The 15794-nt window shown below is 40.1% G+C and overlaps 1 protein-coding gene and 1 non-coding gene across 7 annotated transcripts in view; one reads left to right on the top strand and one right to left on the bottom strand.

Moving 5' to 3' along the window:
• SORBS1 (sorbin and SH3 domain containing 1) overlaps positions 1-15794 on the top strand; it is a 255471-nt gene that overhangs the window by 101901 nt on the left and 137776 nt on the right. The window lies entirely within an intron of this gene.
• LOC125995174 (U2 spliceosomal RNA) lies at positions 1318-1509 on the bottom strand. Its single transcript, XR_007490757.1, has one exon. It is a non-coding gene; the product is annotated as a U2 spliceosomal RNA (small nuclear RNA).

The following is a 15794-nucleotide window of genomic DNA, read 5'->3' as shown; positions in this document are numbered from 1 at the left end:
CCAAAACCCTTCACCCACGAACATTTCCCTCCATCAGTGTCTGCAGTTTTTCTCCCATACTCCCCCTGCCTGCCTCTGACATGTTACTGCTCTCTGTCTTTTGCTCCTCCTATTTTTGTTTTAGAAACTGTGGTTTGCACTATTGCTAATGAGAGTTGTGACAAGCTTCCTACTGTGGACTATAGTCCTGACCCTCATCTTTATTGTAACTGGATATTATTACTTTTTTTCTTATATCCCACAATGTGTGAGATTATTCTATGCCTATCCCTCTCACTCTGACTCATTTCATTCAGTATAATATTCTCCATATTCATCCACATATAAGCAAATTTCATGACTTTATTTTTCCTAACAGCTGCATAGTGTTCCATGTAGTTGTACCACACTTTCTTTATCCAATCATCTGTTGTCAGGCACTTGGGTTGTTTCCAGATTCTAGCTATTGTAATTAAGTGTGGTGATAAATGTAAGTGTGCAGAAGGCTTTTCTGTATTGTGTTTTTGGTTTTCTAAGAACATATGGAAGCTCGATTTCTAGTTTTTTGAGGACTATTCATACTGTTTTACAAAAAGCTGGACTAGTCAGCTTTCCCACCAGCAGTGAATGAGAGTCCCTTTTTCCCCATATCCACACTAGCACTGTTTGTTCTTTGTGATGTGTACCAGTCTTGGTGGTATGAGATGATATCTGCTTGTTGATTTGATTTGCATCACCCAAATGATTAATGATGTAGCACATTTTTTTCATGTGTCTTTTGGCTATCTGTATTTCTTCTTTGAGGAGATGTCTGTTCATTTCTTCGCCCCATTTTTGTATGGGGTTTGATGTTTTTTTCTTGCTGAATTCTACCAGTGTCCTGTATATATTAGATATTAACCCTTATCAGATGGGTATTGGGTGAATAATACCTCCCATTCCATTGGTAGTCTTTGTACCCTAATCACTATTTTCTTTGAGGTGCAGAAACTTCTCAGTTTAATGTAGTCCCATTTGTTTATCTTTGCTTCCACTTGCTTGGTCAGTGGTGTTTCTTCCTTGAAGATGGCTTTAACTTCAATGTTATGGAGTAGAACAACCTTCCTTTTACAGCCCACTAACTCTCCCAGTGATTTTGGAAGCTGCCAGCCAGACTTGGTGATCTGTTATTAAGGGTAGTTTGTACCTTGGGATTATGATGGCAGGATTTATCACTTGACTTGTTATAATTTATGACTTGTACAATGGAACTGATGAGAAAGTAACTAAACAGTGAGGAATGAAGGGGTCTGTATTTAAAGGAGCAAAGCTTTTCTTTTTTTTTTTAATTTCCCTGAGGAGGGGTGCACCATTCCCGGAGGTACTGCGATACCCGGATCGATGCGTGGAACAGACGGAGCAAGCTCCTCTTCCATCTCCCAGCTCCAAAAATCCATTTAATATATTGTCCTCGAATAGAGGACGTATCAGATATTAAACTGATAAGAACAGGTACTACACTTGATCTTAGCCAAAAGGCCGAGAAGCGATGCAAAGCTTTCCTTTGGTAAAAATCTGTGTATTAGGGGAGAAGGGAGAAGATGAGAAAAAGAAGATGTCACTTTATGAGCATGTTGGAATCTTGGCAGGAAATATATGGCACATTCAAATCAGGTAATTTAAGGATATTGAAATAAAGAAACTATTTATAAAAGATGTAGTCAGGATTTGGGTAAAGCAACAATGCTTAATTTAATGCAAGACTTGAATTCTTCTATCTGCATAGAGTTTTGCATATATCAATGTTTATCTTATAACCCCAAAGATAGACTTGATTATTCAGACTTTGCAGAAGAGGACTTTGCAGAATTCAAGGAAGTAAAGCTAATCCCCTTTCAAAAGTAGCTAGTACATGGAGACAAGACTTTTAAAGCCTTGTGCCTTCAAGGGACATCCCCCACGTCCTTTGTGGCTACTCTGCCTTATTTATTTAAATAATTTCTTTATTCAAGCACTGTGGTTACAAAAATGTTCATAGTTAGGTTTCAGTTACCCTTCACCAGTGTAACTTTTTCCTGCCATCAAATGTTCCCCATTTCCCTCCTCCTCTACCCTGTACCTGTCTTTGGGACAGGCATTCTATTTCTCTCTCACACTAACATTGTCATGGTAGTTGTTTAGGCAGAATGTCTCTCTTCCTTTACTCTTTCCCCACGACTTTCTAGAAGCACATGCTCTGAACCTGATATATTGCTCTGAACAATTAGTAGACAAGAGTGTGATAGAAGTATGACACTATGGGTATTAATAAGTTTATTAATAGAAGCATGCTAATCATCTGTATGGGAAGGAGATAAAGCCAATCAATGTAAAGTTTCATATCAAGGTGATTGTCGAGATAGAACATGTATTACCTGCCCTTTGGGAGAATCTTTCCCATCCCAGTCAATGTTTATATATGAAGGACAAGATAGGGACAGCTTATCTTTCCTGGAAGACAATGTTTTCAGACATAAAGCACAGGAAATGTTTCCAGACATACAGCGCCGCATTGGAAGGCTTGGCTTCTGGGGTAAAATGAAGGGGTGCCCTCATTCTCGGTAACTTAGTCAAAGCGGTGCTAGGGGTTGAGAAGTGGGTAGACAAGTGAGAGAAGTCACAGTGGGCCTGAGGGTTCCTTGGACTTTAGTTTTCATATTTGGTCCATACTGGTCCAGGGATGTTTCTTTAGTTTAGTCTCATAACTTTGTAAGAAGGTGGAAAGATTAAATTTTCTTCCAGAGTCCCAAGTGTATGCATTCTTAATTTCTCTTATATCCAGTCCCTCACCCCCATATTATGTTGCATTTTGCTTGACTTTTGCATGTTTATATAGATTGTCTCTTATGGGCACATACTTTTTATTCCAGAAAATAAAAAGCACCACCTCTCATATATTCTGTACAAGAACTGCCTTGGAAAAAACATCTGGCAAAAGGAACAAGTTGCTTGGAAAACTGTGAATCTCAATGTGACCCCTGCCTCTTTATTAATGGGGAGTCAGTAGAGTAAACCTTTATTTCCTTTGCTGCCTCCACAGCGGGCCTTTACAGAAACATTTAGCCTGTTTCCTCAGGCTGCAGGGAACCTTAAAGGACAAACAGAGTTCAGAGGCCTCAGAGGAACACTGATGCTGCCTTTGCAATGTGACACCCCAGGGTGTGTGGGCAGCTGGCCTGGGCCTCTGAGTCTTAAGGCCTTGCCAGGTTCTGCACCAAACCACTGAAAACTCAATTCTTCCCCTGGGCACTAGCAAGGCCCAAACCTGACACACCTCTGATTCTTTTGACAAGAGTTGTTTTAAAATAATCTTAAATGTCAGACTTTTTTTTTTCCACAACATGCCTCAGCCATCTCATTACATAAATTATTCTACAGTCAAACTTTAATAGGAATGTTTAAAAATAAAAAAAAAAAACTTATAGTCAATGGAACTTTTGTAACTGAGATAGCTGTTAACCCCAAATCCTCCTGCCTTTTCTGTGTGCTGGTCTGTGATGAATGTACTCATGAAATAGAGGTCATTTTCTTGAAACTATATTTGATGCCCAAGATTTGGGGTATCCTAGTGATATCTGTTAGCTTCAGCAAGATGGTAATCTAATAGTTTTTCTCAAAGTGGGAAAAATACCCCATCCTGGGATACTGCAGTTATCCAAAGGGTAGTAGCAATCTTGGATGTAACTAGGGGTCATTTTCTGTTTCACTTTTAAAAAGGTAGATTTCTAGAGATATGCTGAGTGATTCTTTCTGTTTCTTTAATTTGTGAAAGTGAATGGTAGACCAAGTAAATTTGGAAACACGTTGACTATTTGGCTATTTTTGACTTAGAAATATGATATGGTTCAATCTGATAATTATAATGCTAAGTAACCATACAGAATTTTGAACTTTGTGTCATTAGATTTTACTTCTTATGTATTATAAAGATTTTTTGGTTTGCTTTGGTTTGGTTTGGGGTTTTATTTTGGACCGTACCCAGTGGTGTTCAAAAGTTACTCCTGGATCTGAGCCAGAAATCATTCCTGGCAGGTTCTGAGGACCAAATGAGATGTCAGCATTGAACCTGGGTTGGCCATGTGTAAGGCAAAAATGTTATGCTATCACTCTGACCCCGTTTTTTTGTTTTGTTTTAATGAAATCTATAATACCCCTGTTTTTGTGGCTGTATTCTTTTCTTTCTTTTTTCTTCTCTCTCTCTCTCTCTCTCTCTCTCTCTCTCTCTCTCTCTCTCTCTCTCTCTCTCTGTGTGTATGTGTGTGTGTGTGTGTGTGTCTATTTTCTTGATCTGCTTCATTCTTCAAAAAGTTGACTTTTTACTAAGTCTGTGTCTTAGTATTTTCAGGTTGTTGAAAACAAAACAAAACAAAACAAAAACCACCAGACCAGGTGGCTAATATGTACTTTTCACACTTGGGGAGGTTGGGAATTTCAAGATCAAGGTGCCAGCATAGTTATGTTTTGGCGAGGAACCTTGTTTGGGCCACAGGTTTCTTGTAGACCCTCCCTTATGTGGAAGGAGTGTGGAATATCTGGGCTTCTTTGGGAAGAACGTCAGTCACACTCAGGCAGATCGTGTTACTTCTTGATCTAATCACCTCATCAAGACCCTATCACTTTGGGTGCTCAGTCTTCTTGGTCTTTGATATGTTTGGGAGACAGGGCACAGGCATTCACCCGTTCCAAACAATATTTTTTATTATCAATGAGGATTCCATTAGGGGCCGGAGAGATAGCACAGCAGTAGGGAGTTTGCCTTGCACGCAGCAGATCTAGAGCGAACCTGGGTTTGATTCATGGCATCCCAGATGGTCCCCGAGCCAGGAGCTATTTCTGAATGCATAGCCAGGAGTAACCCCTGAGCCTCGCCAGGTGTGCCCCCCCCCCAAAAAAAAAAACAAAACAAGAATAAGGATTCCATTATTTCTTTCTGTATGGTAAGTCAGTATCTAAAAGTAGTTTTTGTAGATGATTTTTAGTATTCTTATAGTATTCTTTTACCTTTTTATGTAAAATTGGTCAAATATTTATTGCCCGTTGAAAGGAGCCTCAAAGCTGCATAAATTTCAGAAGAATATCTTCAGTGAATAGAGAATTTTGCTTCTTTTTTTTAGACTTAAGAGTGACATTCTCCTTTAAGTTTGTAAGTTTGCCGATAGATGGGTAAAACCAGTTAACTCAGGAAGAAGCTCTGGATTAGTGTTAAAAAGCCCAGTTTTACTTGTGTCTAGATGACAATTTCATTCTGACTGTGTATGTATGTGTGTGTGTGTGTGGGGACTTTTCCTTTACATCTAGTTCTGTTTTGTCATCTATCCAGTAAGTGACAGGCGATTTCTAAGCTACTTTACAACAGAATAGACTTCCCAAAACATTTTTTTATTACCAGCAGTAATTTTTAGAATATTTTCCTCTATAAGGTACTAGGATAGTTCTAGGTAACTTTAAGAAATTCTCTTACTTTGAGGGTTTCAGAGGTCCCTTATAGCTACATTAAAAATATATATTTTTTTCAATTGTCCTGCAAACATGGTACTCTGCAGACTGCAGCCAGTGGAACAAAATCCTGGGTACTGAGCTTCTATCAAAGAACTAGTCCTGGCTTACAGAAGCTGTCAAATTAGTGGGACAAAGTATGGACTATCGAGCAAGAGCACTGAGTTTGGAGTCACAGTTATCATTTTCAAGGACTTACACCTGTACTTGACTTTGATTCACATGTGTTTTCCCAGCTAGACCTTGTAGAAGCTACATGGAAGCAGTGCACCTGTGATATACCAACTTAAGTATATTCTTTTTAGCTTGTTTGTTTTTCTTAGGGGGGGGCACACACACTCAGCTGTGTTTGGGTTAAGGGGTTTTTGGCTCTGTACTCAGGAATCACTCCTGGCTGACTCACGGGCAGGGCTATATGGGATGTTGGGGATTGAACCTGGGGTAGCCTTGTGCAAGGTAAACGCCCTCCAGCTTGAAATTATATCTATATCTACCTATATCTATCTATATCTCTATCTCTTTATATCTACACATGTGTATATGTTTATATATGTGTATATGTTTATATATATATGTTTGGTTTGGGGTCCATACTCATATCTATATCTATATCTACACATGTGTATATAGATATATGTTTGGTTTGGGGGCCATACTCACTCAGTGGCACTCAGGTATTTCTCCTAACTCTGTGCTCCAAAACTACTCATGTAACTACTCAGATTAGGAGACCATATGTAATGCCAGGGATTGCTTGAACCTGGGTTTGGCTGTGTGCAAGGCAAACACCCTACCTGCTGTACTATTGCTCCAGCCCCTTGAATATATTCTTAACTATTGAAGTCTCTGAGAAAGGGGAGACCTGGATAGAAAGATGCAAGGCTCTCTCTCATTAAAAGAAAACCCAACTTGCCAATGATTAGTGATGAAAGATGGGGCTATTTCTGACCACTCCTCACCTACAGGGACTCATTTCCTTAGGGTTTTCAAACTTGGATTACCATTACTGTCCTACTGAATTTTGCCCCAAGAGGGGATATGGCCTCTCTGTTAAGACTTTAGTCCACTTAGGGCTGAAATCCCTTCTCCTTGCTCCCCTCAGCACTGAGGCCAGTGCTAAAAAGAGCACTCACTGTGTTTACTGGAACTAGGGCTATCTTTGCCACTTGAGCTGATAAGAGCCATTTTTCTGGGAGTAAACAGCTGGACTCAAAGTACCACAGGATTGAAGCTTGACCTCAGGACCATTGTGGGAAAAGGTTTTGTCAACTTATTTTGTTTACTAATTTCCAAAAGTCAATTTTACTTCAAACTGGTGGTTTTATGGAATTTTTATGCTGCCAAAGACTCAGAGTGAAAATGTGGAAGAATCCTTAACTACCTTTCTGTTCATTTCATGAGCCAAAGCAGTGGGTGGAGGTGGGCCATGAGGGATGGTGAGTGTTTGTGATGAGGGAGGGAAGACCACAGTATCTACTCAGACTTCAGTTCAAGTTTCTGTTCCTTGTCACTCACAGCAGCTGGCAGTGGACTTTGTCCAGGCATCATGTGTCTTAAGAAAACTTAACCAGGGCCCGGAGAGATAGCACAGCGGCGTTTGCCTTGCAAGCAGCCGATCCAGGACCAAAGGTGGTTGGTTCGAATCCCGGTGTCCCATATGGTCCCCCGTGCCTGCCAGGAGCTATTTCTGAGCAGACAGCCAGGAGTAACCTCTGAGCAAAGCCGGGTGTGACCCAAAAACCAAAAAAACAAAAGCAAACTTAACCAACCCAAATATTGTCCCACTTCAGCACCCTTCGTGCTTAGGCAGTTCCAGTATTTATCCCCATCATCCAGCACTGAGTACACTGACTGTATGAGACACTGAGTAGATGCTTCATGGTTTTCATAAACAGGAGTGCAATGAAAAGGTTGTTCAAAACTGAACTGAGGGAGTGGAAGGAATTCAAAGGCTTGGCAGTACAGGTACCTCTTTATAGGATGAGGTAGGAATTAAGAGCCCGGGCTTGGGAACTGAGAGATCAAGTTTTGTTCCACCACTTACTGGTCGTGTGACTGGAAATGACACTGACTGGTTGCCTGCTTTCTAAATTAGAAACAGCAATGCATTCATCATAAGGTTATTAGGGTTAAAGGAGTGATTGTATGTCACATGATAAGCCTAGTGCCTGTGCTTAGAAAGGAACCTCTTGAGGGTAACAATAGGTGCTCCCCATCCAGCAACAAATAAAACACATCAAATTTGGTTGCCCTTTGAACACATGGGAAACGGAACTTGAATATGAAGCGCTCACACCCCCTCCCCCCAGAAAAAACTAGTATGGAATCACAGTGATAAAATCCAGAACACTTGCAAGGTACCTGAGCCAGAGGCTTCTTCCTCAGGGAATCTGTAGAGATGTGATCCTATAGACTAAGAGAGTGTTTTTGTTGTGATCCTTTTCTTTAATTTCCAAGTGTTTAGTTTTCTAATTTTATTTAATTTCAAAGTGTTTAATTTTGTGGGGTTTGTTTGTACTTCAACTTTTATTTTTGTTTTTTTGTTTTTGGGATCACACCAGCAGCGCTCAGGGGTTACTCCTGGCTCTACACTCAGAAATCGCTTCTGGCAGGCTCGGGGGACCATATGGGATGCTGGGATTTGAACCACTGTCCTGCATGCAAGGCAAATGCCTTACATCCACGCTATCTCTCGGCCCCGTACTTCAACTTTTTTGAGGAGTCACACCCAGCAGTGCTCAGGGTTTACTCCTGGCTCTGTGCTCAGAAATCACTCCTGGCAGGCTCGCTCAGGGGACCATATGGAATGCCAGGGATTGACATCGGGTTAGCCTTGTGCAAGGCAAATTCCCTGCCCCCTGTGCTATTGTTCTAGCCCCAGTACTTAAACTTTTAAAAATAAAATGACCTGTTAAAAATTTTACTTGAGAGGCAAGAGTGATATGATAGCACAATGGATAGGGCATTTGTCTTGCATACGGCCAACTTGGGTTCAATCCCTTGCATCCCAGGTGGTTCCCCACCCAGCTAGGAGTAATTTCTGAGTGGAGAGTGAGGAGTTACCCCTGAGCTGATATCACCGGGTATGGCCCCAAAACCACAAAAAGCAAACAAACACAAAAATACTATATTGAGGGGCTGGAGAAATAAAATAGCGGTAGGGCGTTTGTCTTGCATGCAGCAGATTTGGACAGTGGTGGTGGTTCAAATTCTGGCATCCAGATGGTCCCCCATGCCTTCCAGGAGCTACTTCTGAGCGCAGACCCAGGAGTAACTCCTGAGCACTGCTGGGTGTGACCCCCCCAAATACTATATTGAGATGAAAATGGAATTCATCTAAAAATATTTAGTACTTTGAAAAAAATGTTGACTTGTAAAAAAAGTTTAGTACTTTAGATTATTTTTAATTGATTTTATAAGGCATTTCTTATTAATGAATAATAATTATTAATGACATCTAGTAGGAACACTCAAGTTGGGAGTTTTAAAATTTGATGCAAAAAAATTTGGGCCAGGAGATAGTATAGGAGGTAAAGTTCTTGTTTTTCATATGACTGACATTGGTTTGATCCCTCGTACTGCGGATGTTGCCCAGGGGTCACTGGTGAACACAAAAACTAGAATGGCTTTAGAGCACTGGTGGGTGTGGTCCAACAACCCCCACTCTGTGAAAGTGAAACTTACCTCTTGTGATAACGGAATAAATTAGTGATGTGCTTTTAGAAATCAAAGCCAATCTGGTGAAAAGTAAATATTTTCATTTTAGATGGCGTCAATAGATGTACCAAAATATATCAGGTTCTCCAGGTTATAATATTATTGATTATGATTTGAAATAGTCCTAAATTTTGAACAAACTTGACTTTTTTGCTTTCTTTGCCATCTAGTTTAGAAATACTAAATCTAATAGACGAGTGACTCCTAGTAAATTTTTTTCTGGAAACCCTCATGCCAAACTGATCAGATGGGGCAGTTAGGCCCAGTTAGGCCTGGCAGGCTCTGCAAGAGGAATGACATTCATATATTATTTTATTCACTGTGAACATTTTGTAGGGAAAAAGGAGAACATCTCCCTGATTAAATGAAACCCTGACATGATCAGCACAAATTATAAATGCTATTTAATTAATAATGTAACACTCACAATCATTTACAGCTTTGTGTAAGGTTGGGGTGACATTGTGATTATTTGAGTCTTGGTATTGCAGTAATTTGGTTGTTTTGGCCAGTGTTCCTCAACGTCTGGCTTTTATTTGGGGGGGGGGGGAATAGGGGGTTTGGGTCAGATCCAACAGTGCCCAGGCTTTTTCCTGACATTTTGCTCAGGAGTGACCCCTGGCAGGACCCAGAGAATCATAAATAGTGCCAGTGATCAAACCGGGTTTCTGAAATTGCCACATGCATGGCAAATGCCTTTCCTCTTCTATTATTTCTCCACTAAAGTATGGACTTTAGATGGTGTTTGCTGGACTTTCTCATATCACCATACTACAGCCTGTAATCTGCATTTTAAACAAATACATTCTCAGGTGACTAGTGTGTGGCAATATTTGAAAATCCTCTGTTACAGGAGGGACATTTTGTAAAAATGATTTTAAACAATTTAAACTTACGAGTCTGAAGGCCATTTTTATATGTAGAATCAAATTTTTATTTCAAGTACAAGCTAAAAATTTGATTAAGGGGCACATGTGAGAATACTTTTAAAAATGTTCTTGCTGGTTTTTATTTGTTTGATTGTTTTGACAATTATTTAATCAGGGTTGACAGGAGAAGGCATTTTTAAATAGTACTTTAAAGTACTTTATATTCTTTTTTTTTTTTGTTTTTTTTTGGGGGGCCACACCCGGCGTTGCTCAGGCATGGGGGACCATATGGGACACCTGGATTCGAACCAACCACCTTTGGTCCTGGATCTGCTGCTTGCAAGGCAAACGCCGCTGTGCTATCTCTCCGGGCCCGTACTTTATAGTCTTAAGGAGAATTACATTTAATGGGTCTGGAGCAATAATGCAGTGGCCACCTGCCTTATATGTAGCTAGTCTGGATTTGATCTCTGGTACTGCATATGGTCATAGACACTGCCAGAATTGATTCCTAAGCACAAAGCTAGGAGTAAGCCCTGAGCAACCTCCCGCCCCAAGATTGACATTTGAGAAGATCATTGATATCGAGTTCTGTGTGAATTTATTTAATAGCCACTTTGGAGGAAATTACTAAATTTAAAAAAGGAAATAAAGAGGTATCATGGCTACCTAATCTTTTAGGTCATAACCTCTTTTTAATTTAATGAATTTAATTTATTTGGGGGGTAGCATGAAGATAATAACAGAAGAACTGTATTTATAGAGAAATATCAGTCTCCAAAAAAGAAAATCATTAGTGTTTTATTAGGGTTTTTAAACAAGTAGCTGTTTGAAACAGTATTTTTTATTTTATTTTATTTTATTTCATTTTATTTTTTTTGGTTTTTGGGCCACACCCGGCGGTGCTCAGGGGTTACTCCTGGCTGTCTGCTCAGAAATACCTCCTGGCAGGCACGGGGGACCATATGGGACACCGGGATTCGAACCAACCACCTTTGGTCCTGGATCGGCTGCTTGCAAGGCAAATATCGTTGTGCTATATCTCCGGGCCCAGTATTTTTTATTTTTAAAGTGATGAAATAAAAGCCAGAGGTTCTTTTCTCTCTCAGACCCTGTTTTACAGCTGTATTTTTTGTCTTCAGAGAGCAAAACAGATCAGAATTTGTGTTTTCTATGAATTGATCATCTTCACTCCATTGAAAAATAATGTATGGTTTAGGCAATATTAAGCTGCTTTTTGTCCACACCATGTTTACTGGTTGTGGGGGGGGGCGGGGTTCCCTCCCTGCCCCTCTGCCGGTGTCTCCATCTGCCCTCCTTTCCTCATGGCAGCAAGGCAGAAGAACAGCAAGGCACCAGTACATCTCGCAGAGGAAGCACACTGTTTCGAGCCAGGAGCAAAGCGGCATTCCTCTTCTTCACATTCCCAGGGTCGTCTTCTGCCGCTGTCATCTGTGAAGATCAGGACGCAGACACTCAATTTATTTTCGTTACTAGGAATTTTCAAAGCCATGGTTGGGTCATCCTTGGTCTTTCCAGGCAGCTGGTTTCACTCTGAATTTAATGAGACAGTTTGAGCTGAATGACCGTGAATGGTTTCCCCATCTGGTACCCCTTGGGCTGGATTCCACCTCTTGTCCGTGGTAAATGAGTCAATGCGGTCTTATTGGGTGGCTCCTAAAAAGGGCCTTTGCTCCTAGTTCTTGTCTGATCACTGTCTCGGGCACATTTCCTAATTCAGCTGCTCCTTCTTCCTTCTCTTTGGACTTTGGTGTGACTGGCAGTGAAATAGGAGGGTGAGTATCTAAAAACATGCACAGAGGAAGCATTGAGTTATTGGGATTTCATGTTCCTGCTTGCTGTTTGGAGTCGATAATTTAGCAGTCTGTTGGCAAGCTGGGTATAGTCCGCTGTCCACAGACCGTTGCACTTGATTCTCTGCCTTTTATAGTGGCTGGTTGATTTTTAGACCTGTAATATCAGCAAATGGGAATTGGAAGTTCTTTATCACCATGCTGAGAATTAAAATAATTTTCATTTATGTCTTTGAGTTTTCAGTTTTTTCCTTATATAATTTAGTATATTTGCTTAGACTTTACATCTTTACAGAAGAAAAGGCTTATTTATTTCTATACTCTTACTATTAAACAGAATCTATGCCTCATACTGATTTTTCTCTGGAATTGTAATATGTTAACCAAATTCAATAAATAGCAGAAATAGAGAAGATTAGAAACTAACTCAGAACTCTGAAGTTACATTTTTTTATGAAGAATTTTTGTTACTTATTTAAGGAAGGGGGAAACTGTTTAATGAAATCTTATTCTTTCCCATCTGCAGACTTTTCAAAATGCCCTCTGTTACCATTTATGAAGGTTTTATTTCCAGACATGGAAGATGTACTAGAATTACAAATATTACTATTCAATTAACTTTTAATAATAATATTCAATAAACTTGTTAAAAAAGTTAATGAGTTCAGTAGCACTGAAGAATATCAGATGTGGACATATTTGAAGTTAATCATTTATTTTAAAATGGAAGAAAGCCATTTATTCTTCAAAATTTGTGTTTGCATCTAAGGTTTTTATATTTTCTTTTTAGAGGTCTTTAAGACTGACTAAAATTGTTATGAAACCTTATATTTCAAAGGAAAAAGAATGCCATGATAAAATTTAAAACAATTTAGTTTACCATTGGGGGTAGTGTCATCTGTTGCTGGTGTAGTTTTATTTTGTTTTTCTGGTTTTGTTTGAAAGGCTTGGCAGGGTGAGGGACATATTTTATTTCAGGTAGAATATTTGCTGGCACCCACATTTTCTTATCACAATGAATTGGTCAGGACTTCACAGGCTCATAACATTTGGAAATATGATGCTTTCTGCTCTGATGTTCTGAATCATTGGCCATATGAAATGTATTAAAGACAGATCAAATTACATTGCTTCCTTTTATTACTTTTTTTTTAAATTGTGCTCGATGTATACTGGGTCTTGTAGGCAGCCAAGGGCAAGAGTGTTCTGTACTATACTCTGTAAAGTTCTTGCAAATCTGAAGACAAATTGGATGGGGACACCACACAATTGGTATTTTCTTCGCTCAAGACAAAAAAAGCCTTCATTCCTAGTCTCCTTCAAGCAGAATCTCAGAAAACATTTCAGAGTAAAAACTGACCTAACAACCAAATAGAACCTTTCATTAACAGAGTTTCCACCCACTTCAAGCTCTTCTTTTTAGAAATAGAATAAGACACCAGGGAAAGAAGTCAATTCTGTCAGCACGTGACTTTTGTGTGTGTGTATGTGTTCTTAGTGTCAAGCACTGTGCTACAAAGATAAATACTTGGTTACATGAATTACCACAGTCAGAAAGTCAGTGCATGGGAGAGAAACTGAGGATTAGTTGTGAGTACCAGCCACTGGTAAAGCAGGGGCACCACGAGCGTTAATAAAGCAAGATAGACATAAGAGAGAAAAGCATGGGGTCAGGGGCCTCCCAGCCGTATGAACTGAAAGCCCTAATTGTCCTCCACATACAGAATTTATTGTTCAGGTGCTGGAGAGATCGCATGGAGGTAGGTCATTTGCCTTGCATGCAGAAGGACAGTGGTTTGAATCCCCGTCTTCCATATGGTCCCCCGAGCCTGCCAGGAGCGATTTTCTGAGCGTAGAGCCAGGAGTAATCCCTGAGCGCTGCCGGGTGTGACCCAAAAAAACAAAAATCAATCCCCCCCCCAGAAGAATTTATTGTTCTGGGCCAATCAATATGTGAAGAGGGGCAGACATTTAGCAGGCAAATACCTATCTAATGCTAATCAAGCCTAAGTGGATCTTTATATCTCAAAAAGGTGTGTGTGGGAGAGGAAGATAATGTAAAGTCTCTGTGAATTGTCTTTCTCCAGGAGAGGTGGGAGGAAGGTGGTAGGGCAAATGAGTGAATACAAGACCCCCACTCACTGGGCATTCCCTGGGGGTGCTGGCCTTCTGGTAACTTAGAAATTAAGAGTCCTAGATAATCTTTTACTACTCCTCACCTCGGACTACCGATTCTCCATCTAAATTTACCATTTCTTAGATGTCTTCATATATGGCAGTTTAGCGTAGTAGGGCCATCTTTAAACACCTAGAGCAGAGCTGCTTATACAGTTGCCCTAGACATTTGTATGCATGGTATGTAAAGTAGTATACAAATCAAACAATTTACTGATAATAAATCATAAATAAAGTTATTTGGGGCTGGAGAAATCACGCAGCGGTAGGGCGTTTGTCTTGTACTTGGCTGACCCAGGACGGACCTCCATTTGATCCCAGGCATCTCATATGGTCCCCCGAGCCAGGAGTGATTTCTGAGCGCATAGCCAGGAGTAACCCCTGAGCGTCAACAGGGGTGCCCCCCAAATAAAAAAAAAGTTATTTTTTAATGGGGAGGCACTCAGAAGTTACTCCTGGCGGTGTGCTCAGAAATCACTCCTGGCAGGCATCATATGGAATGTCGGGAATCAAACCCAGGTCGGCTGCATGCAAGGCAAATGCCTTATTCGCTGTGCTATCACTCCAGCCTTCATAAATAAAGTTATTTAAGAATAAAATGTTAAGAAAGATCCCATATGTCAATGCAATGCAGATTAAAAAGCTAAAATAGGGCTGGAGTACAGTAGTTGAGTAGCATGGGGCTGACCCGGGTTCAATTCCCAGCATCCCTGTGTACTGACAGAAGTGATTTCTTAAATAGAGCCAGGAATTCATGGCATCTCAAGGTGTGACCCAAAAAGTAAAAAACAAAACAAACAAACAAACAAAAAAACATTAAAAATGAATTAAAAGCTAGAATTTGGAGCATTTCATATAGTTGTGAGGGACATTTTTGTTGCATTGAGAACTGTTGTTCCCTTTAATATTGGTTTGTCAGTGATCTCTTAACCATGCCTGTCAGTCAGCTTTGGTTCTCTTTGGTGGTTGCTACTAGAACCATTTTTTTTTTGCACTCACTCCTCTCAATTTAGTGTCTGTAAGTTAGTATGCTACTTTAAATTCTAAAGGATTTTTGACATCTTGTATTCTGTGATAATTTTATGTTGTCAGTCACCAAGGCAATTGGGCAGAAAAAGAGATTCACTATGGAAAAAAAAAAGTGGCAGAAAGAGCTTTAAAGAATAAACTTAGAAAATCGAATTCTGAGCAGCACTTTTTGCCACGAGTAAGCACGACAAGACAAATGTAAAAATTGTCACTTGTGGTTACTATAATCAAAGCCTTTGTGCTGCTTCTACAGCCAAGTGGGCAGAGAATGTTTGCTAGAAGCTTCTTTTGGTTAAAGAAAGTATACTTAGGGAAATTTAGGAATTGGGGGGTGGTTACCATTCACCTCTTGTTTGATCTGAGCTCTGCAGAAGTAGCGTCTCAACTCTCTGCGTCAGTGTTTGTGTCTAATATAGTTCATCCTGCATGTCGGACCATGCATTTTAAAAAAGATTTCTTAATTTGTATTATTTGCTTTGGGGTCACATTAAGTGGTACACAGGGTCTTGGCTTAGGCGTACTATGGGGGGCCTGGAGATTGAACATGACCTTTCTGCATGTGAAGGATGTGCTCCAACCTCTTGAAATATCTGGTCCTGGAGGAATGTTTAATAGGCCACCAAAAAGCTGTTTCCTCCCTTCCCTTCCTCCCTTCCTTCCTCCCTTCCTTCCTTCCTTCCTTCCTTCCTTCCTTCCT

Source organism: Suncus etruscus, chromosome 17 (assembly GCF_024139225.1).
Source record: "Suncus etruscus isolate mSunEtr1 chromosome 17, mSunEtr1.pri.cur, whole genome shotgun sequence".
Lineage (NCBI taxonomy): Eukaryota > Metazoa > Chordata > Mammalia > Eulipotyphla > Soricidae > Suncus > Suncus etruscus.
The sequence above is the reverse complement of the archived record's forward strand: the minus strand, read 5'-3'. Positions and strand labels throughout refer to the sequence as shown.